General features: G+C 39.1%; 1 protein-coding gene and 1 long non-coding RNA gene across 2 annotated transcripts in view; both read left to right on the forward strand.

Moving 5' to 3' along the window:
- Nucleotides 1-21,453, forward strand: part of LOC125938772 (uncharacterized) — a 35,956-nt gene extending 14,503 nt beyond the window's left edge. The window contains exon 2 of the long non-coding RNA XR_007462808.1: nt 33-21,453. This is a non-coding gene — a long non-coding RNA (uncharacterized LOC125938772). The remainder of the gene's footprint in view (nt 1-32) is intronic.
- The window catches only part of FOXO3 (forkhead box O3), a 125,991-nt gene that overhangs the window by 48,095 nt on the left and 54,526 nt on the right, over nt 1-23,370 (forward strand). The window lies entirely within an intron of this gene.

Genomic DNA, 23,370 nt, shown 5'->3' on the forward strand with positions numbered 1-23,370 from the left:
AAATACTGTCTGTCCTGTCTACTACTTTTAAGGTGGTGTTGACAGTAGAGTATTGAGATTGAAGATGGTATTATTAAGAAGGAGAGGACAGAAGGCTAAATAACAGGCAAGTGAATTTGTTTCTCACTGTGTCTAATGCTATGGATCACCGTAGGGTGAATGTATTTGTGTTTCTGGGTCAGCCACATTGGGACAACAAAGTGATCTCTTAAATTGGAAAGCAGTGTTGTTCTTACTTGGCTGTTTCTTCATGTCACACCCCTTTAGTGGTGTACATCATGGTCCTTCTGTTGTAGCTTAGTACCTGACAGCATGTATATACATGCAGGTAATGTGCCTAGAGGCTTTAATTTGACCTGGCTGCTTTTTCCCTAGGCTAGAGTCCTTTCATTAAACTCAGAAGATGTGCGTATTTGATGAAAAAAAAAAAAAAAAAATATATATATATATATATATATACGCACATACATACACTTTTAAAAAGAAAAAAGTTGGAGAAGACCTGTTATAATCCTTCTTAATTTAGGTGTTCCTTGCAGATTTGGTCATTTGCACATGAGCTATTGATTTAGGTTCATTAAGAGATTTTCTGTTCTTTGTTTTCTGTGTTTTGTTTTTATCTATGCATAGGCTTTATAGTTTATTGCTTTAAGAGGACAAGAAGTGGATGGATTTATAATTTATTTAACTATTTCTTTGTTGGAGAGCACTTGTTATTTTTTCCCTTTATTTTAATATTCTATAATTTATAGTTATTGTTTTTATAATTTTATTTTATTTTTATACATTTATTTTTGATAAAGACAGAGCATGAGTGGGGGAGGGGCAGAGAGCGAGGAAGACACAGAATCTGCAGCAGGCTTCAGGCTCTGAGCTCTGAACTGTCAGCACAGAGCCTGATGCAGGGCTCAAACTCATAAACCGTGAGATCATGACCTGAACCGAAGTCAGATGCTTAACCGACTGAGCCACCCAGGCACTCCGATAATTTCACTTTATTTTAATATAATTTTTAAAAATACTTATTTATGTTTGAGAGACAGAGCGTGAGCAGGGGAGAGGTAGAGATGGAGACACAGAATGTGAAGCAGGCTCCAAGCTCTGAGCTGTCAGCACAGAGCCCAATGCGGGGCTCAAACCCATGAACTGTGAGATTATGACCTGAACCAAAGTCACATGCTTAACTGACTGAGCCAATCCAGGTGTCCCTGTTTTTATAATTTTAAAATAAGAGGAATGCATCTAAGTGTTCTGTACATTGCTAAGGTTCTAACTGTGGACTCCTGACTAGGAACTCACAGTAAACTAGCTACAGGGAAATTTGGCTACAAGAAATGCAATAGAATTGAGCAGAGGATTCCGTGTTCGTGTGTACAAATGAGTCATGAGACTGGACCTCTCAGCTCAATAGGCTGAGCCTCTTCTTTGTGCTCTGAGTCAAAGAGGAAAAAAAGTAAAGGACTGACGTGTGTGTGTGTGTGTGTGTGTGAGAGAGAGAGAGAGAGAGAGAGAGAGCGAGAGCGAGAGCGAGTGAGAACACATTTCCATTCTGTGGCCTTTACAAGTAGATATGTGATAGGGGTAAGAGCTGGCAAAATCTGAAACCTATAGGTGCAGTTTAAACAATTCAGAGGACAACCCCCACATGTTTCTTGTCCTTATGCTTTTTACTTTTTTTTTTTGGATTTTTGTTACTTCCCCTGCCTGCCCCCCTGCGCCCCCCCCCCCATTTGTGATCCAAGGAGGATGAAGACCTTTTTCTTACAATCCTGCTGTTCGAAGCATTTGGATAATCTTACAACGAAATAAAATTATCTCTTAAAAAAAAAATTTTTTTTTTAACGTATATTTATTTTTGAGACACAGAGAGACAGAGCATGAACAGGGGAGGGTCAGAGAAAGAGGGAGACACAGAATCTGAAACAGGCTCCCGGCTCTGAACTGTCAGCACAGAGCCCGATGCGGGGCTCAAACTCACGGACCGCAAGATCATGACCTGGGCCGAAGTCGGACGCTTAACCGACTGAGCCACCCAGGTGCCCCTAAAATTATTTCTTAAAAAAGAAAAAAACAATTATGAGGCGTCTGGCTGGCTCAGTCAGTGGACCATGAGATTCTTGATCTCAGGGTTACAAGTTTGAGTCCCGTGTTGGGTGTAGAGATTACTTAAAATCTTTAAAAGCAAACAGAAACCATGGTGATTTATTTTGAAATTAACCTGAGGGGAAAAAATTAATCTATTGAATGGTATAATTTGAATGTAATAAAATTTGCCATTTTATGTGCAGAATGTGAGTTTTGATAAAGGTGTACAGTTGTGTAACATCACAGTCATGATGTAAAGCATTTCAAACATTTTCATCACCACCCCTTGTACTCATTTCCAGCCATTCCCCTCCCCCTGCTTTTGGCCCCTGGCAACATCTGAGCTGCTTTTGCCTTTTCTGGAATTTTATATAAATGGTGTCATACTGTATGTAGCTTTTTGTGTTAGCTCCTTTCACTTAGAATAATGCATATGAGATTCATTCCTGTCTTGTGTCAGTTCATTCCTTTTAATTGCTATGAAACATTCCATTTTGTGAATATTCCATGAGCAGAATATTTTATCCATTTATCTATCAGTAGATGGACTTTTGGGTTATTTCCAGTTTGTTGTTGTTGTTGTTTTGTGTTTTTTTTTTTTACTATTATGAATAAAGTTGCTTGGAGTATTCACATTCAAGTCTTTGGGGATACATTTTTCCATTTCTTGGGGGTAAATCCCTAGGAATAGGATTGCTGGGTCATATGTACAGTGCATGTTAATTTTATAAGAAACTGCCAAACTGCCAGACCACCAAACCAGCAGTATAGGAGAGTTCTAGTTGTTTCCCGTCCTCTCCAACATTTGAATGGTTTGTCAGTCATTTTACTTTTATCCACTGTAGAATGTATTGAGTGTGTAATGGTAGATATCTTATACTTTTAATTTGCATTTGCTTCATTAATAATGTTAAGCATCTTTCTATGTGCTTATTTCTGATTTGTATATCTTTGGTCAAGTGTTGAAACCTGCCTTTTTCAAAAATAGGAATATTTGTGTTCATACTATTCAGTTATAAGAGTTTTGTTGTATTTTGTTTTAATCTTTTAATGTGAAGAAGCACATTGATTTTCAATGTTAAACCAACCTGGTATTGCTGGAGTGTATCTGACTTTGTCATAACATGTTACCTTTTGTGTTGCTAGATTCAAGTTGCTAAGTTTTTGTTAAGGATTTTTGTGTCTGTCTTCATGAGGGATATTGATCTATAAGTTCCTTTTAATATTTTGTCTGGTTTTAGTAATCAGAGTAATGGTAGTCTCAAAATGAGTTGGAAATTGTTCTTTCTTCTGTTTTCTGGTAGAATTTGTATTATCTTTCCTTCCCTTCAATGTTTGGTAGAATTCAACAGTTAATCCTTAAGAGCCTGGAGTTTTCTTTGTAAGGTTTTTAATTACCGATTCAATTTATTTACTAAATAGTGAGGCTGTTGGTTTTTAAATTTTTCCTGGAGTGAGTTTTGACAGTTTGTGCCTTTCTAGAAATTTGTCCATTTCATTTAAGTTGTCAAATTTATGAACATAGAGGTGTTTATGTTATTCTCTTATTATCCTTTTAATATATGTATGACCTGTAGGGATTTTGTTTTCATTCTTGATATTGATAATTTGTTTTCTGTCTTTTCCCTTATTCTGGCTAGAGCCATGTGATTATTGACTTTTTCAAAGAATCAGCATTTGGTATCATTGATTTTTCTCTGTTGTTTTTATGTTTTTAGTTTCATTAATTTCTGCTCTTTATTTTCATTCTGCTTGTTATGGGTTTAATTTGCTCTTTTTCTGGTAACTTAGGATGGAAGGTTAGACCATTTATTTGAGACTCTCCTTTCCTAATACAAATATTAAAAGATAAATTTCCTTCAAGCAACTGCTTTGGTTACATATAACAATGTTTGTTTTTTACTTTCGGCTGAAAATACTTTCCAATTTAGCTGGTGATTTCTTTTTTGATCTATGGTTTATTTAGAAATGAATTATTTAATTTCCACATATGTGGAGGATTTTCCAGATTTTGTGTATGTATGTATGTATGTATGTATGTATGTGTGTAAGCAACCTCTGCCCCCAACATAGGGCTTGAACTCATGATCTCAAGATCAAAAGTTGCACAGGCTCTACAGACTGACAAGCCAGGTGCCCCTCTATTATTATTTTCTAACTTAATCCTTTTGTGGTCAGAGAATCTACTTTGTATAATTTCAGCCTTCTTAAAAATTTATGGAGACTTGTTTATAGCCTACAATTTGGTCTGTCTTGGTGAATGTTTTATGTATATTTGAAAAGAATATATATATTTTTGGGTGTGTGTTCTATAAATGCCAGTTAGGTCAAGGGGGTCAACTTCATTTGGTGAGTGCTTGTTATATTAATTACTGTGAAATGAATTTTGAAATTCCAGCTGTAATTGTGGATTTGTCTACTTCTTTTTTCAGTTCTCTTTTTGCTTCATGTATTTTGAAATTCTATTGCTGGCAGATAAACATTTCAGATCGTTCTATATCTTCTTGATACATTGGCTCCTTTGTTATGGAATGTCCCTCTTCATCCTGGCAATATTCTTTGTTAAAAATCTGTATAATAAAGGTAATATAGTACCACTACCACTCCAGCTACTTTTGTTTAATAAGCTACTTTAACTTTCTTTCGATTACTATTTGTATGGTACCTCTTTTACCCTCCTTACACTTATAACCTATCTCTGTGTTTAGACACAACTAATCTTTGTATGTATGTATGTATATAAGCAGCATATAATTAGTTGGGTCTTGTTTTTGTTGTTGCTATTATTTAATCCAGTCTGACACTCTCTGCCTTTTGTTAGGAGGGTTTTTAAAAAGACCATTTCATATAATGTAATTGTGATTTGTTTAGGTTTAAATCTACTATCTTGTTGTTAGTTTTCTATTTGTCCTGTGTGTTTTTGTGTGCTTTTCCTGCCTTCTATTAAGTAGTTATTGTTTCAATGAATACCATTTACCTAGCATATTAGCCACATCCCTTTGTTATTTTATAATGGTTTCTCTAGTGTTTTACATGTTTAACCAATTATAGTCAGTCTCCAAATAAGACTTTATGTAGAATGTAAGATCCTTAAAATAACATGCTGCCATTTCTCCCTTCCTACTCTTAGTTCTATTTTATGTCTACATGTTATAAACATGTTATAAACGATATATTACTAGGTTGCTTTAAATGGTCCTTGTCTTTTAAAAAGATTAAAAATGAGGGAAGAAAATCTCTATTTATCCATGTATTGATAATTTCTGGCTTTTCATTCCTTTGATGTCCATCTGATAGCATTTCTTTCTGCTTGAAGAACTTTCTTATGACCTTTCTTACAGGGCCGCTCTGCTGGCAGTGAATTCTCTCAGCTTTTGTTTGTCTGAAAGTCTTTATTTTGTCTTCAATTTTGAAAGACAGTTTTACTAGGTATAGAATTCTAGGATGATGGTTTTTCTGTTCCCTTATTAAGGGTGTTCCTCCATTGTCTTCTGTCTTAATAGTTTATGAAAAGCACTTTGCTCTCATTCTATCTTTATTCCTTTTTTAAAAGTTTTAATTGAAATTCCAGTTAATTAACATAGTGCAATATTAGTTTCAGGTGTACAGTATAATGATTCAACACTTGCATACCTCACCTGGTGCTCATCACAACAAGTGCACTCCTAATATCCCCATTATCTATTTAACCCATCTTCCTGGCCACCTTCTGGTAACTATCAGTTTGTTCTCTATAGTTAAGAGTCTGTTTCTTGGTTTGCTCTTCTCTCCCCCCCCCCCCCGCCCCCCCCTTTGCTCATTTGTTTCTTAAATTCCACATTTGGGTAAAAATCATATAGTGTTTGTCTTTGACTGACTTATTTTGTTTAGTGTAATACTCTCTCTAGCTCCATCCATGTCATTGCAAATGGCAAGACTTCATTCTTTTTTATGGCTGAGTAATATTTCATTGTGTATATATATGCCACATCTTTATCAATTGATGGATATTTGGGTTATTTCCATAATTTTTAGATAATGCTACTCTAGGTAATGCTGCTATAAACATAAGAGCGCATGTGTCCCTTTTGGTTAGTATTTTTGTATTCTTTATCTTCTTTTATTGTGTCTTTTTCTCTGACTGCTTATAATTTTTCTTCTTTATCACTAATTTTAATATGATTTGCCTTTGTGTGGTTTTCTTTATATTATTCTATTTGGGGTTTAAGTTTTCTTGGATCTGTGGGATTATAGTTTTTAGCAAAAAAAAAAAAATTATTTTAGCTATTATTTTTCAATTATTTTTTTCCTGTCCTCTTCCTCTCTTCTTCTTGACCTTAATTACAGATATGTTAGATAGCTTAATGTTGTCTTCCCACAGGTCACTGATACTCTTTTAACTTGTTTTTCAGTCTTTTTTGCTCTCTATGCTTCATTTTGGATAGTTTTGTTGTTGTGTGTTGAAGTTTACTGATCTTTTGCAATGTCTAATCCACTGTTAATCCCATCCAGTATATTTTTTTATTTCAGATATTACATTTTTCTTTACTGAAAGTGCCACTGGATTTGTTTTTTTATCTATCCCTTCTCTGCTTCCTTTTTCTACCTGGAATATATTTAGAATAACTTTTTAACAACTGTATTGAGACATAACTCACATTGGCATGTAATTTATCCATTTAAAGTATATAAATCAATGCTTTTAGTACATTAACAGAGTTGTGCAATCATCACAATCTAATTTTAGAACATTTTCATCACCCCATAAAGAAACTCTTTACCCATTAGTCCCCATTCTGTATTGCTCCTCTCCAGCATACACAACCACTAATCTACTTTCTGTCTCTATAAATTTGATTATTCAACAAATTTCATATAAATGGGATCATATGATACATGGTCTTTTGTATCTGTTTTTTTTTCACTTAGCATAATGCTTTTAAGGTTCATCCATGTTGTAATATGTATCAGTACTTCTCTTTATGGTTGAATAATATTCTACTTGTATGGATATATCACGTTTTATTCATTAGTTGATAGACATTTGGATTGTTTCAATTTGGGGGCTATTATGAATAGTGCTGTTGTGAACATTTATGTACAAGTTTTTCCGTGGACATGTATTTTTATTTTGGGTATTTGCCTAGGAGTGGGATTGCTGGGTCATATGGTTACTCTATGTATAACCTTTTGAGGAACTATCTGTTTTTCCAAAGAAGCTATACCAGTATAATAACCTGTTTAATGCCCTTGTCTACTAATTCCATCATCTCTTGTCATTTCTGGGTCTGTTTCTATTGATTGGTTTTTCTCCTAGTTATGAGTCATAATTTCCTCTTCCTTTTCATGCCTGATAAATTTTACTTGGATACTGTTCTTGGGTGCTAGATTTTGTTGTATTCCCTTAAATAGTACTGGACTTAGTTCTGGCATGCAGTTAAGTTACTGGAAATAAGTTGTATCATTTTTTAAGCCAGCTGTTGGGCTTTATTAGGATAGGTCCAGAGCAGCCATTAGTTTAGGGATGATTTAGCTCCAGTTCTAAAACAAAACTCTTCTGAGGATTTTATCTGATGGCGTGAGTATTATGAATTATTTCTGCTTTTGTTGGTGAAAACATGAACTATTCCTAGCTCTTTTTGAGCTCTGGGACTTAGACCAACTGTTTTCGGTGCTTTTCTCCCTGACTTTAAGTGGTCTCCTCTCACAAAGAACTCAGCCTGAGATTCTAAAGGACCTTTGCACTGCTCCCTCCTTTCAGGTGTGCTGCCTTGCCAATTCTAGCCAGCTTGGCCTCCCTGAATCCTGATCTCTGCCCCCCTCAACTCAGTATGACTGCCACACTCTGAGTTTTCCTTTCTCTATGTTGTGGCTTGGAAACTGCGATGATCAGGCAATCATAGGACATGCTCATTTGTTTCACTCTCCTCAGGAATTAAGTCCTACACTGCCTGTTGTCCAGTGTCTGAAAATAATTGTTTCATATATTCTGTCTGGTTTTCTAACTGTTACTCCATCATAGCTGAAATCCATGATAAATGCGATGTCAGTGCCAAAGCATGCTGCTGTATTAACCATTTAAAGTAGAGCTTGTTATATATATAGGGAGAAGAAAAAGAGTTAGTGTTACCTGTGAAGCCAAGGCAGGAGACATTCTGCATGTATACTACAGAAATGGTACCTTTACTTTGTAACTTAGGGCATTTGTGATTTTCAATACAGTAGTCACTGTTGGAAAAATTGCCCCTTTTAGTCATCCAAGTAATATTTATTAAATATCCACAGAGTACTTGGTGCTGTGCTAGGCATTATTTTGTATTCGTACTTTTTTTTTATGTTTATTTTTGAGAGAGAACACAAGTGGGGGAGGGGCAGGGAGAGAGAGGGACAGATGATTTGAAGTGGGCTGTGTGCTGACAGCAGAGAGCCCAGTGTGGGGTACGATGTGATGAACCATGAGATCATGACCTGAACCAGATCGGACACTCAACCCACTGAACCACCCAGGCACCCCTCTTATTCCTACCTCTTTTTTTTTTTTTTTTTCCTACCTCTTAACAGTTGGAGTATGCCAAACAAATGAAATAAAAATAATTTTGCTATTCTGGTTACCAGTTAGATTCTTGGATTTATCTCTCAGGCTTTGACATTCAGAAACTGGGAGTAGAATATAGTATATTCTCAGCTGTAAAGTTGATCTCATTTCCTCACTGGCCATCTGTTTGTTTGTCTCCAAGAATAACAAAAATTTCATAGCCATATATGTATTATTTAATTACTTAAAATAATGAATGGGCTGAACCATGCTTGCCCCACTTTTGAAACAGTTCCTCCTATAGGCTGTTGCAGTAGGAAGCTAATACCTCTGATTAAGAATAAAGACCAGACCTACATAAGCATATGTTGTACTGCTGTATCTGAAGTCATGAGGGTGTGATTAATGGTCCTTAAGAGTTTTAATTTGGCGTGTCTTACTCCTAAATCTCACTTAAGCTTGGTTGCAAAGCCTTACAAATGAGTCTTCTGTACATGCCAAGCTAAGACAAGTCACTGCCTTCTTGGGGCCTCATTTCCTAAGCCTGTCTGGGTTCCCTACAGGTTAAATTACAGGACAAAGCTTGCATGGAGTCGTAGGGAATCTTCACAGATCATTCTTGGAGCAGAGGAGTTAAGTAACATTCTTTGCCTGAAAGCATGGTTCATTTCCTAAGCCCAGTTCTAACAGTGTCCTCTTTTAAATCTTTAAGTTAATTAAATCCTTTCGTTATATTTTTGGGGTCAGAAAAACAGACCGTGCTTGTACTCAGGAGTCTAGAAACACACAGCATCATTGACTAATTACTTTCTTAGAGGTCTTACATGACTTCATGCTGCCTTTTGATTTGTTTTTATGTGTGAAACATTTTTTCTTAACACATTTAACAGTACATAGTTTTTTGTCTGCCCTTTCCTTAAATAGGAGGGTGACAGTTTCTTTAGGAGGAAAATATATGATGATAAGTGACCTCAGTTTATTTCATGTGGGATGTAGATGTTTCCCATAAAAATTAAAGTTAACTGTTTTTTGCAGATAGGGCCCCTGTATTTTTTCCATAGCACTTTATAGATGGAAGGGATTGTGTGTGTTTAAAGACATGATGCTTTTCTGGAGGAGCTGGAATCGTTTGTATTAAGTCATGTTTCTGAGTCTGAGGATTAGAATACCTCTTTGATATGTATCTTGGAATGAGCTAATAATTTGTTTATAATAAGAATTTTATTCTTCAATAGCAGCTGTTCTTGGCAGCTTATTATAAAAAAGTTCAAGTTGTAGTCTTTAATCTGGGGTGGGATTAGGGGAGAACAAAATACTATTAATGATTTTACTTGATAAAAGTTTGGTTTATTTGATATAACTACTGTCTTTATTGCATACTGCTTTATTACTGACATTCAGCAAATGATTCCCTCTGTGCCTGCAACCTTCTGTGATATCCAAAATGTAGGTACTTAAATGTTTGAATGAATGACACAACCTAAAGTATTCAAATGCTTACTAAAATGATGCCTTGTATACCCCTACTTCCAAAGAGAATTTTGAGGATGACTAGTATTTCAGTTGTTCAAGTTGGATAATTGTGTTTGGATGGAGAATCTATGTTCTTGTGAAATTGAAGTTTATGAAATAAGATTGGAAAAAAATAGAGTGTATAATTGGGCACATCCTGTACTGCTTAGTGAATCACCAACCCAGTGTAATTGCCATTAAGCATTTTGGAAACCAGACTTGTATGTTCTTGCTCTGCCTGTAAAGCTAGGAGTTGCCCAGGGGGAGCAGCAGTTCATCTGGGCCAGAGTCATTGGAGTGACGCGTCGAGCCCCTGCTCATGTGTGTGAGCCATTTGCCTTGCTGGCTGACTGCTGATGTGAGTCGTGAAGGCATCAGATGCCGTCATACCAAAGCAGGACCTTCCTTGGTCATTTTTAAGGCCATGACAGGAGTCACGTTCAAAATATAATTAATTAATAAGGCAATGTCCAGGAGAAAAAATTAATTGTATGTGTAGTTCATGATGTACCTTAGCTACTGCAATGAAGAATCATTGGAATGAATCTCTTACCACATTGGCCAGTCCCTCATCAGTCCAGTACAAACCTGCTTTGGGAGGAGTAGATGGATCATTAAGATGAAGATGCCTGAAAAAGTGAAATCCAAACCTAGGGCCAATTAGGTATTCCTATCCTTCTGACCTCATAATGTGTAAAAGTTTTCTAAGCACTCTTCGAATGGCATGCCACAGGACACGTGCATGTGCGTTTTTCTGGGAAGTGGATGCATCTCACTCACTGGACTCTCAGAGGAGTCCACAGGATGAAGAGTCACTGACCTGGAGTGACAGGTATGGTTGTGAAAAGAAAGGCAAAGTTTTAAACCCAGTAAAAATGGCAGTACTCATCTTTGGAAGAAAAAGGAGCAGTTATTGACCTTCATCCGTTCCTGCGTACAGCACCCCTCTCACTCCAAGCCCTGAATCCTTTTAAGGAAAGACTTTGATTTCCCTTGTGGGCAGTAGTGTTTCCAGTAGTTGGTTAGGCTACTGTGTGAGATATGGAGCTAATTTTTAAAGAACTTTTTGCGTTGGAAGTGCTTTTTCTTCTCCTTTGTCAACAGTGCTTGGCTTTCCTTTGAGAATTCCAGTGGTCTACAAGTCCCCAGCACTCTAGCCCTTGTGTGCTCCTGCAGGGTTATGGTCTTTTACATTGAGTCAAGGGAGTCTGAAATGGAAGATATCTGTCTTTGAATCCCAACTCCACTGTGGATTAGCTGTATGACTTTGAGCAAGTCACCTAGTCTCTTTGAACCTCAGATTGTTTTTGTTTTTTGTTTTTTGTTTTTTGGTTTTTTTTTTGTTTTTTTGCTTTGTTTTTTTTTTGTTTGTTTTTTTGGCTATGGAATAGGGATAGTAGCTCCCTATGTTGAAGGGCTTTTGTAAGAATTAAAAGAGATAATGAATATAAAATGCCTTGCATACCATTTGGCACTTTGTGAGCTTCCAGTAAACCTTAGCTGCTGCTATTAGACCGTGTGCATATTGGTGAATGTGTAATCTCTTCTTTTCCCCACTTGGTTGTCAGCAACTTGAGGGCAGGAACCATGCTTTATTCTTGGTCTGTCATCCGGATTGCCTAGAATAATAATTGTTGGTTGCTTTTTCAGTGTGGTCCTGAGTCCCTGAATCATTCCACGTCATAGGCATGTGTCTCAACTATTCCAGTTTTAATATGTGGAGCACCAGGGCACTTGTCAAGTGCTCTTAGAGACATTCCTCAGGCAGAAATGGTGGGATTTTTGGCTTCATTTTATTGGCCAGGTTGAGTTTGACTCTTTGGTCATGGTGTTCGGTGAGGTTCAGTCTTTGAAGTTTTGTAACTTCTTACAGTGTCAAGTCTATACTCCTTGGATAAGACAGAGACTTAAGTTCCATTCCCTCATAAATAGGGGAAAGGGCAGCTTCAAGTCCTATACTGTGAATGGTGGGTCAGCTCTTCCTTTTTGTACCATTTCCTGTTGGCAGCATCCTCCATTCCCATCCCCGACCTCAGCCCCGCCTAAGGTTGAGCCCTCTCAGTGTGGTCATACCCTTATCAGTCTGTACTCCTCTCAGAACGTAGATTAACTCATACCAAACTCTTAGTCCTTAGTAGTGCTATTCATGTCTTACTTCTCCCTCTAAGAATATGAGGCTTTATAAAGTGAGTATGCAGAGGTGATATCTTAAGCCAGTGGTTCTTAACATGGGTGGGGCAGGTGTGTGTGGTTTTGCCCCCAGGTGACATTTAGATACTTTTGATTGTCACAAGGTGGGGTGGGGCAGTGGCTACTGCTGGAATCTAGTAGGTAGAGATCAGGGATGTTCTAAACATAGTACACCACACAGGATAGTCCCCCACAATAGAAAATTATCCAGCTCAAAATGTCAAGTATTGCCAAGGCTGAGAAACATTGCCTTTAGCCTGACAGGGGTATAAGTCATCTGACAATTTGTTGGGGAGAAAATGGGAGGTAAGAGGTATTTAGCTGTCCTAAGTGAGTCCACTTCAGTACTTGCCAGGTAGGCAATACCTAATGGCAGGATATGCTAGAAAGAGTCCTGAATTTGGCCTCATGGAGTCATGTTTATGTGACATTAGGGATGATCTGGACCTGATGCCCCGAGGAGTAAATTGCCACGCTCTGCATGGAGAGTTGGGAAGAAAGAAGCAGAGGCATCTGAAACTTTGAGGAGTGGTTGGGGCATTTCTCCTTAAGTTCCTCTTAGAGAGCAAGAGAATCAGGGAGAGAGTGGAAGCTTTCTCTCCTGAGATTTGCTTTGTACCTGAGAATCCATTTGAATCAGCCAGAAGAAGGAACTAGAGGGAAGGAAGATAGATCTTGTCCTGAGTAATTTCTCTTTGGGATCAAATCATAGGGCAGAGTCCCTGCCTCTTGGGGAACTATTGAGGAGCTGGTTGAGTTGAGAATTTTCACATACACACACACTTGCCATTTTTTGTTTTCAATAGCTCTGTTTTCTTCCCTTCCCAGTATTTCCCCTGACCTCCTTCTCCCCTGCAACTACATAGACGTTGGGAGGAGCCTTTCTTGCTCTTCTACGGAAGGAGCCAGTGTGTGTGGAAGCAGCAGGCATTCACACTGGACTGCACCTTTCCTGTGTTACACGTCCAGTGTCCACAGATCCATGTGGATCCATCTGCCTTACTCATTTACTCTGAACAAGGACAGCAGCAGCACCAGCAATAGCAAACGGAGATGAAATGACTCATTTTGCATGATGTCTATGAGAGAGCCGGGGCCTCCTTTGTGCTGTGTCTCCCATTCAGGCATTCTTTCAGGAACTTGCTTCTCTGTAGTTCTAGAATTGTGTGTAAGAGGGCCTTTTTAAAAAAGTTGGAAATGTTCGTCTTCCTGAGTTGCAGTGGAAGCAGCAGGAGGGTCAGCCACTTCCAGGACAGCGAGAGAGGCACAGAAGAGGACACAGAAGGAGGTCTGAGCCTGGGCAAATGCTGTGTGTCTGTCTCTGCTTTGTGACACGGTTCCCTTTCTCATATTGGCTATGTCATAGGACCAAAAGCATGTCTCAGAAACCTACTGGATTCTGCTCATGGCTTCTAGCATCTGGTTTGGGGAAAGATTCTGGGGTGCTCCAAGGGCTAGCTCCCAGCAAGGGTTAGGACAGACATCATGAGCCCTGGATGCCTAGGGAGCCTTCTCTGATGAGCTTACAACTGGCCTTTCATGATTTCTGGGTCCTTGGTGAGTGTGAGTAGTCATTGTAGGATATTTGGTGGAGTAGAAGATGGCAGGCAGGTTTTATTGAAACCACCTGCACATGTAAACCTTCTCTTAATGTCTTACCTCCTCAGTTTGGGAGGAGAAGCTCCCTACCTCCAGGTTCCCTCCCCAAGGACAACAAATTACTATGACAGGTTCAGAACTGACAGACACTGGGTCAGCCCCATTGTGGGCTGCTGGGCCTGGCCTTCAGTAGAAGCTTCCTTTTTAACCTGGGCAGGCCTTATCAGACTTTTTGCTTCTGGGTACTTTTTTTTAAATGTCATTATCATACAAAAATCATAGTCTTTTCAGGAAAATAAAGGAATCTATCCCTCTCAAGCTTCTAACCTTTGTAGAAAGCACAGTGGTAACAAAGTACAAACCAGTTTGTACTGTTTGATTAAGGAGGAAAGAATTTCAACTATTAAAATGATGTGGGAAGGAAAGAAATTCAGGTCTTGGGCTGTGGGTCTTGGACCTAAACTAGACTTAACAGTTAAAGTTTTCCTCCTTTCATGATGCTAACTTTCTTAATGTTTCCCTTATGAACAGTTGAGACAAGAGTTTTTACCTTTCAGCTAAAAAATAGACAACCTCCTGCAAGTTGTGTTGTCTCCTTCATTAAATGGATTTAAAAGGAGTGGAGAAGTGTGTATTCCTTAATAAAAATATGTATCAAATTAATGGGTAGGTAGGACTCATCGTGCCACCAAGATTTGGACACCTGGATTGTATACAGACTGTGACAAAAACGTTGTAAGATAGTGTTGGGGCCAGGGAATTTCATTCTTCCATGAACCTGTTTGATATTTTGGGAATGTTCTGAGAGAGATTCTTTTACTTACTTGGTGAGCAAGGTCCAGATTAGTTTGTACCTGGGGCTTCTCAAGGAGTTATGTCGAGCCAAAGGCTTGGAAGCCCACGGATGATGGAATTTAGGGTATATCTCCCTTCTTTGTTTGGATAAGATATTTCTTAAGATAGCCTAATGGTAATAACAAAAATGAAACACTCTAGACTTTTACTCTAGACAGATATAGCTCTTTGGGCACAAATCCAAGGAAATACAGGGGAAGATTAGGTTTTATAACTATTTCATTCTATTTCAAGATGATAAGGGGGAAATTATCAAGCTTATCAGACTAGTAGGTTGCTTGCTTAATAAACAGTGGCAAAGAATAAAGCTATGAGTCCAAAATGAGTGCACTTTTTAGAAAAGATGATTTTGTAGTGTTAGGGTATATCCTGTATGTGGGCTTGGAAAGAACTTAGGTTGCCACTTTATTTTTGCAGGGAATAATCAAAATATAAAAGTGAAAATTAGTATTGCATTTTGGTAAAGCTTTAGATGTTTATTTCTTAAAATAAACTTTTTTTCTATGAATAAAAGCAGAGGTCAAAGAAATCATAAGAGCATCTTCAACTGAATGGGACTGGATGCTGGTGTTTCTCATACATATATATGTTTTTTGCAGTTACTCGACATTTTTAAAGATTCAGATTAAAAAGTTTATTCTCTGAAGTCATGGGGTCATGGGATCCATACTAAGCATGGAGCCTGCTGGGGATTCTCTCTCTCCCTCTGCTCCTCTTCCCTGTTTGCTCTTTCTAAAAAAAAAAAAAAAAAGGTAGATATTTAAAAAAAAACAACTTTATTCACTGTGCATAAGATTAAATATTTGATCTGGTATTTGTTATCTGTTTTATCCGGAGATTTGATAAAACTTCATGTAAGGAACATAACTTGTAGTTATGGTTTTCTTACAATTGTTATTTAGTTTCCTGTGAAAAATTCCATTTCTTGACACTTCTATGCTCTTTGGCAAGTTTGTTCAACTGTTTAATCTTAAAATAATGATTGAAGTACTGATTTTTGTTAGATCATTAGGTGGATGGCCTCCTCTTTTGTGTAATAACAGTTGACTGCATTCTTAAGGTTTATTGATGAAAACTAGTTAAGATCTAAGTTGCTCATAGGACTAAAAGGTGCGTCCTTGTGTCTGGTATGAGATATTTGTCTTCACACTAGTAATTATTTGCATTTAACCAATAAATCTTACCTTCTTGTTGTTTTTTTTTTTTTAAGTTTATGTGTTTATTTTGAGAGAAGGAATGAGGGGGTCGGGGAGAGAGAGAAAGAGAGGGAGAGGGAGAGAGAGAGCATGAGTGGGGGAGGGGCAGAGAGAGAAGGAAAGAGAATCCCAAGCAGGCTCCACACCACCAGCACAGAGTCCAATGTGGGGCTCAAACTCACGAACCATGAGGTCTTGATCTGAGCCAAAATCAAGAGTTGGACGCTTAACTGACTGAGCCACCCAGGTGCCCTGATAAATTTTACCTTCTAAAAGATCAGATGAAGGTGAAATGGTATAATGGTGAAATGAATTTCTCTAGAACTAAAGAAATCCTTACTCTGGGGGACTGTGGTGAGCCCTCTAAGCTGCACTGGGGTCTTCAGGCGAGGCCTTAACTCCTCCATGACTCAGCTTTGGTGTAGTGGAAGGATGCCACTCCTTGGAGTCAGAAGGCTGGGACCCTGCCCCACCCTGCCACCACCATCTGTGAGACCTTGGGTGAGCCACAACTTTGCCAGGACCTTATCTTAAAGTAGAGACAGTGTGACTATGTTCTGGGTTTGTTTCAATGAGGTGATGGAATATTGAGGTGGTGCCTTCCCCACCACAGGCGCTTAGTGTGTTAGGGTTCTTTTCCTGCCTCCACCCCCCTTGTAAAGGGGACCAGAGTGTGTTTGCTTAGAATTGTGTCTCAATTCAGCTGGTGTGTTGCATAAGCTTAGTTATCTACTTTTCCTTTCAGTTCTTCCTAGGTATACAGCTGGTTAGGGGGAGGTGGGGCTGAGGCTGAGGAGAGGAAGCTGCTTACAGCAGGTGCTGGGGAGAGGAAGTCGTCTGAGGCTGTTTGGTATCAAGCACACTTTAGTATGACCCTAGACATCCAGAAAATGTTAAATTTTGTCCAATATGTCTTGTAAAATGGCTAATGTTTTAATGTTTTGGCATTTAAAAGTAAGTGTTAGTTATTTGAAAATTTCACTTGGGTGTAATCCCCTTATTTTCCTGTGGTACAAGATCATCAGGAGGTGTATCAGTTGGCCTGGGTAGAGTTTGAATCACAGGTACCCGTGTGATCTCCAAAGATGCTGGTGTTCTTTCCTGAGGTGTCAGAACTCATTGGCTGTGCTGTCAGCTCAGATACCTGTGGCACGTTGTCTTCCCAGCAAGTGGTCACTGTTTCTGGAATATGTGTCACTACCTTAAGGCAAGCCGCGTTATTTTTAATCTGTGTTCCTAGGTTACTTGATGACTTGAGCACATATATCAGAGATAAACAGACAGGCAGGCCATTGATTTTTTTTTTTTTTTTTTTTTTTTTTGAGATGAACAGCTCTATAGCCAGGGAGGGAAAGATAAAATCAGTTTATAAGTTACAGTGGTTCAGGGTGCTCTGCCTTCTCAGATTTTTTACCCCCCAGGAATCATTGATTTCATAGATTTTTATTTTAAACTTTACCGTTCTGCATATTTCAGAGTGAAATGTCCTATGAGGATAATCTTATTAATCTTTAATCTGGAATTTTATGTTCCTCACCTGGCTATGCCAGTATTTTTACTTGGATTTTAGGTGATTTTTAAATCCACTATAAACTTGACATAACTCACAGTCCACCAAATACTTAAAACGAGGGGTATCTTCAAAGATTTGACATAGGAGGTGGCATTCAAGCTGAACCTTGAATCACAACTGGGGTTTTTTTAAGGTGGAACAGGATGGATGAGCTCCATGAGGCAAGACTGTGTGTCTCTAGTTCACCCGTATTTCCAATTCCTAACTGAGACCCTGGTATATGGTGATTACTCCCTATGTAGCTGTCAAAAGAGTAAATGACTATGTGGTGGGGCTCCCAGGTAAGAGTAGATGGTGGGGAGATAGGAGACAAATCAACCAACGGTAAACTGGAGCCTGTAAGAGGCCTTGATGTCAGATCAGAGGCTTTATTCTTTCTGCTGTAGGCAAGGGAGGTTGGTAGGTGCCCTGTTGCAAGCTGACCTTCTGGTTAGTGGTGGCTTCTGAGGTCACTTGCAGGAGGGAGGGCTTTGAGCTGGTCTGGACATTGGGCAAGGAGGGAATGGAGTGGGGTGTGGCAGTCCTGTTGCTGAGCTTGCTCTCCCATGGTTTGGAGATGAGGAGTAGAGGAATCTAATCTATACCATTGTCAATCTATACCATCTGCCTTCACATATGCCCAGAGTGGACCCACAGGGGCTGGCTAGGAGACTTTGAAGGCTGCTGATGTGGGAGGAACTGGGGACCTGAGCCTGGGCCAGGGCAGTGGAGCTGACAGCGAGAGCTCCCAACAGTCAGCTCCCCTCCATGTATTGCACCAGGCTCAGTTATATACTGATGTCCCTGCCTAAGCTGGTTCACAGTACTGATTGTGAAGTGGGGTGTGAAAAGTGATCCCTGTCCTCAAAGAGTTTGCATTCTTGTTGGAGGAAAAAACGCCCCCCAAAATAGTGAAACAAAGTGACTATAAGAGCACAGATGTTGGAGCCTCGGCCTAGGTTTAAACCTTTACTTATCTGCTGTATGACCTTGGGCAAGTGACTTGATTCTCTCCCTCAGTTTGTTCATCTGTTAGTATCACCACTGCATAGGGCTGTTGTGAGGATTAAATGAGTCAAGATGTGCATATTTAAGGTGCTTAGAACAGAGTGTGGCACACAGTAAGTGCTGTATAATTGCTTTGGTGGTAGAGTCCCTAAGTCTCCATTTCCTCTTATAATAAGAACTTTACACGATTATGAAGATTAGGTGAAATAATGTATGTAAAGCATCTGGCACAGAGCCGAGCAGAGACCAACTGCTCAATCAATAGTAATCATTATTGTTCTTTGTATTTGATACTTGCCCCTTGGTATAAGTTTGATTCTCCCTCTATGGAAAGATAAAATGTATTTTAGTCATCTGTTTTTGCTTTCAGTTTCAGAATCTACTTTTTAGTACAAAATATGCATTTGTTATTGGGCTGCTTCATGCTAAGAAAAATGACAAGATTACCTCTGGGTATTCTTCTCTCCTCCTCCTAAAGCACTGTATGAGCTTGAAGTCTCTGGCATGCATATTTATTTATTTTTCAGTGTTTATTTTGAGAGAGAGCATGAGCAGGGGAGGGGCGGAGAGAAAGGGAGAGAGAGAATCCCAAGCAGGTTCCACATCGTCAGCACGGTGCCCTACACCAGGCTTGATCTTAGGAACCCTGAGCTCATGACCTGAGCCGAAAATCAAGATTCAGAAGCTTAACCGACTGAGCCACCCAGGGGTCCCAGGCATGAATATTTAATTAAGTCTTAACTAAGATAAAGCAGGAGCTCATCAGGAGCTTTCTAATGGCTAATCCACAGTAACTCATTTTTTCAGTCTTTTTTCTCCCACACAAGAGAAGACCTAGCGGTGACAGGATATTTTGGTGGTCCTTTGAAAGGAATGTCACCCACAGGGTTTGGGGACACAGAGAGGAAGAGCTGTGTTTCACCTTGGAGCTTTGTGGCTTGGTGTGTGATTCTCCTCTAGGTCCATTGGCTTCACCCAGGATGTGAGGTGGAGATGGAGAAAGAGGAAGCAGACTCCCTCAAGGCTCTAAGCAAGTTCCACAGTGCTAGAGTTTAAACCCATATTCTCAGCCAGATATAATTAGGAAGAAGCAGATTAGCACTCTACCCTGGGATAGTATGGGGAGGCCACCTCCTTCTTCCCCTGTAAGGCAAAGACACAAAAGATAGGAAGAACCTTGGGTGGATGTCCAGGTTTTTACATAGTGTTGGTGGTCTTCTGGTCTCTGGGGGCCTTTGAACTTCCAGAGGTGGGATGGAGGCATAGAGGGTCCTTTTTGGGTAAGGTTGTGTCATGGTTAAGAATTTGGGCTTCAGACTCAGACCTAGGTTTCAGTCTGAACTCCTTGACTTACTGGCTGAGGACCTTGAGGAGCAAGTTCTGTAAGCTTTCTGTCCCCCTGTTTCTCATAGGTAAAAATCCCAATTGAGGATTACATTGAGATTATACATATTAAGGGCTTATCAGCATAATTTCTAGCAAAAATGAAAAGTTATCTATTACTGTTGGTGGTAATACTAGTAATCACCAGTAGTAATCAGAAGTGCCAAGGGAGATAGAAGAAACAGGCAGCATTCTTAAGGGTGAGAGATCAAAATTGCCTTCTAGATTATGAAGGACCCTTCTAAAACCTTCTCTCTGTTCAGTTCAGTAAGAAAGGCAAGTAAGGTTGAAGATGAGGATTGTATAATTTCCTGGTACCTTCTTTCTGTCAGTCTCTTAAGATATGAGACAGTGGAATCAAGTGGAGTAGGGGAGAACTGCCAGCAGAGAGAGGTTTGTGGTATCACTTTAGAGGGACGTCCTTTGTTATTTCTCTCGTCTTACTGTCTTATCCAGCATGACATACTTTGATGCCATTGAAAAGTCAAAGGATAATAATGTTATAAGCAATAATCTTTTCAGAAGGGATTAGGAGGAAGTTGAAGCTTTAGTTAGTATTTTTGTTTCATAGTAAAAGCTTTCAACAGTTTTACTCTGTAATCTAAAAACAAACCCCACCCCCCTTTTTTAAATGACCGGAGACAGTAAATAATTAAGATATCTGCTATTTATGTCTTTCCTCAGGCTTTTTTTTGAACATACTAGCACTTGTCTTTAGGTACCTTTAAATAGGAGTTTAAATAATGAACCAGGGAAAGGTATCTTTTTCATCCATAAGTCCCTGTGGCTTTGATGGTGAACCCATGATAAAAGGATTAGAAATACAGATGAGAAGACTGATTTAGATACATTTTCATGTTATAGAAATTCTGAACTTCTGGCCCTGAAACAGGAAAGGCCCATTTGAAGTTTTGTGGGCCTCCTTACTACTTTCCAGGTCAACCTTGAAATTGTTTAAAAAATTTTGTAGCATGACCAATTTTTAAAAATATATATTTTACTGGTTTAAACTCCATGTTCACCTTTTCTAAGATTTTGGGGTGTTTTTGCTTTGGTCATAGATGTGAGGGGCTTTAGGAAATAGCTTCTAGGTGTAGAATGTAGAGGGTAGGAGAGGGTAGGTACAGAAAGTTTTGGGCAGTACAAGTAAGAATGGGAGCCATTGTCAAAGAAAGATTTCAAGAGGAAGGGACAAAGAAGAGGGGAGAGAGGAAAGAGCAGGTTGGAACAGAAAGGGAGAAAGAGGGGTACGATGGTGAAAATAGGGGAAAACGAATAATCCAGAGAGGAAGAGAAGGTACTAGGTAGGAATGGTAGAAGTGAAGTTCAGAGAAAAAAGGTAGAGGTGGGTGAGTTTGGAAAAGAGAACATAGGGACACCTGGGTAGCTCCATGGGTTAGGCATCCGATTCTTGATTTCAGCTCAGGTCATGATCTCACAGTTTGTGGGTTCAAGGGATTCTTGATTTTGGCTCAAGTCATGATCCCGTGGTTCTTGGGATTTTCTCTCTCTCTGTCCCTCTCCCATGTGCACGCTCTCTCTCTCTCTCTCTCTCTCTCTCTCTCTCTTTCAAGATAAATAAACCTTAAAAAAAAAGAAAAGAAAAGAAAAGAAAACACATTAAATATGATGGTGGTGGGGAACAGTGCCCGCTGAGGGATACCTTCATGGTCATGAGGCTTTCAAGGGAATTTAAACATTTGGAATGTCCAGGGTGATATTCAGAACCTGGTTGATTTAGGGAGTTATTGGGCATTAGTGTCTAAGGGGATCACCTGAACTTTTGTGCTTTGGTGTGGGGAAGAAATAGTAGAAGGCAATTTTTGCTTGTCCTTTTTTTTTTTTTTTTTTTAATTTTTTTTTTTCAACGTTTTTTATTTATTTTTGGGACAGAGACAGACAGAGCATGAACGGGGGAGGGGCAGAGAGAGGGAGACACAGAATCGGAAACAGGCTCCAGGCTCTGAGCCATCAGCCCAGAGCCCGACGCGGGGCTCGAACTCACGGACCGCGAGATCGTGACCTGGCTGAAGTCGGACGCTTAACCGACTGCGCCACCCAGGCGCCCCTTGCTTGTCCTTTTATGTTAGTTTTCGTGTGATCTTGTGACTAAGGCCTGTCTTTGTTGGGTCAGCTATTCTACATTTCCACCTCCTTTCTTTAAGTTGGATCAAATCATGCATAAGTCTTGTCTCTTCTCTCTATAACTAACTCTTTGTGACTTGTTTCATTTGAAAGAAGAAGAAACTCTGACAGACTTTCCCAAGTTCTGCTACCCTTTCTTCCCTTGCTTTCTTCGTATTGCCACCAAGAGTCATTGTCCTCCTTCTCAGGGGGCCATTACAAAAAGACTGGGTTTGTTAATTAATTGATTAGAATGCATAAAATAATCATGAACCTTAGGATCATTGCTTTTCATTCAATAAATTTTGGGGGTTGTTTTTGTTTTTAATCATAGGTAAATGTGCAAGCCCTTTTATAACATTTAGACATTTTAATAGTAGTTTTCTAAAATGCATTAAATTTTACTGCCTTTTATATTTACTTTATTTTTTATTTATTTTGAGAGAGAGAGAGGGCGAGCACAAGCAGGGGAGGGGCAGAGAAAGAGAGAGGGAGACAGAGAATCCCAAGCAGGCTCTGCACTGTCATTGTGGAGCCTGATGCGGGCTCAAACTCACAGAACTGTGAGATCATGATCTGAGCTGAAACCAAGAGTCAGATACTTAACTTATTGAGCCACTCAAGCACCCCCATGTACCCCCTGCTTTTTGATACTGAATCTATGGAACTTAGTTTATCATCGTGGCCATCGGTATTTTCTAAGTCTCCTGGTTTTGAGAAGAGAGAAGGCTGAGTTAGTTAGGATTGTGGATACAGTTACATTCATCAGAGTGTGTATTCTCTGCTGGGCACCTGGGGATAGTGGTGAACAAGGCAGACACCATCCCCGCATCGTTGGAGTTTAAGTCTGTAAGTCTGAATGATGATGCAGATAGCTCAGTATGGAAAGTGCCAGTTTTGTTGAGCTGCCTCCAGATAAATGGGGATATCCCTCTCTTTAGAGATCTTACACACACGGTCATTTCCACCTCTGGTCTACAAACACATAGCCCCTCAATCAACATGGAGTTTGGGATTTTATTTTCTTGGGTGTTAAGGGAAGAAAGAGGGTAAGGAAAAGGACATATGTTGATTTGCAAGAAAACAGGATAGTATTGTGTATTCTGTAAATGATTATTCTGTAATCTTTTAAAAACATACTTCGTTTTCGTGCAGAAGACATTAAGTATGGAATCAACGTCTTTTTATTTGGTTTTCCAAGGCTCTTTTTCATGAATAGAGTAACACTTGTATTTAATCACCTTTGATAAAGTACCTTGGGCTGAAACTAATATGACATTCTATGTCAATTATATTTCAATTAAAATTTTAAAAAGTACTTTCTGTGACGCTGTCTTACTCTGCCTAAGTTT

Source organism: Panthera uncia (assembly GCF_023721935.1).
Source record: "Panthera uncia isolate 11264 chromosome B2 unlocalized genomic scaffold, Puncia_PCG_1.0 HiC_scaffold_24, whole genome shotgun sequence".
Classification (NCBI taxonomy): domain Eukaryota; kingdom Metazoa; phylum Chordata; class Mammalia; order Carnivora; family Felidae; genus Panthera; species Panthera uncia.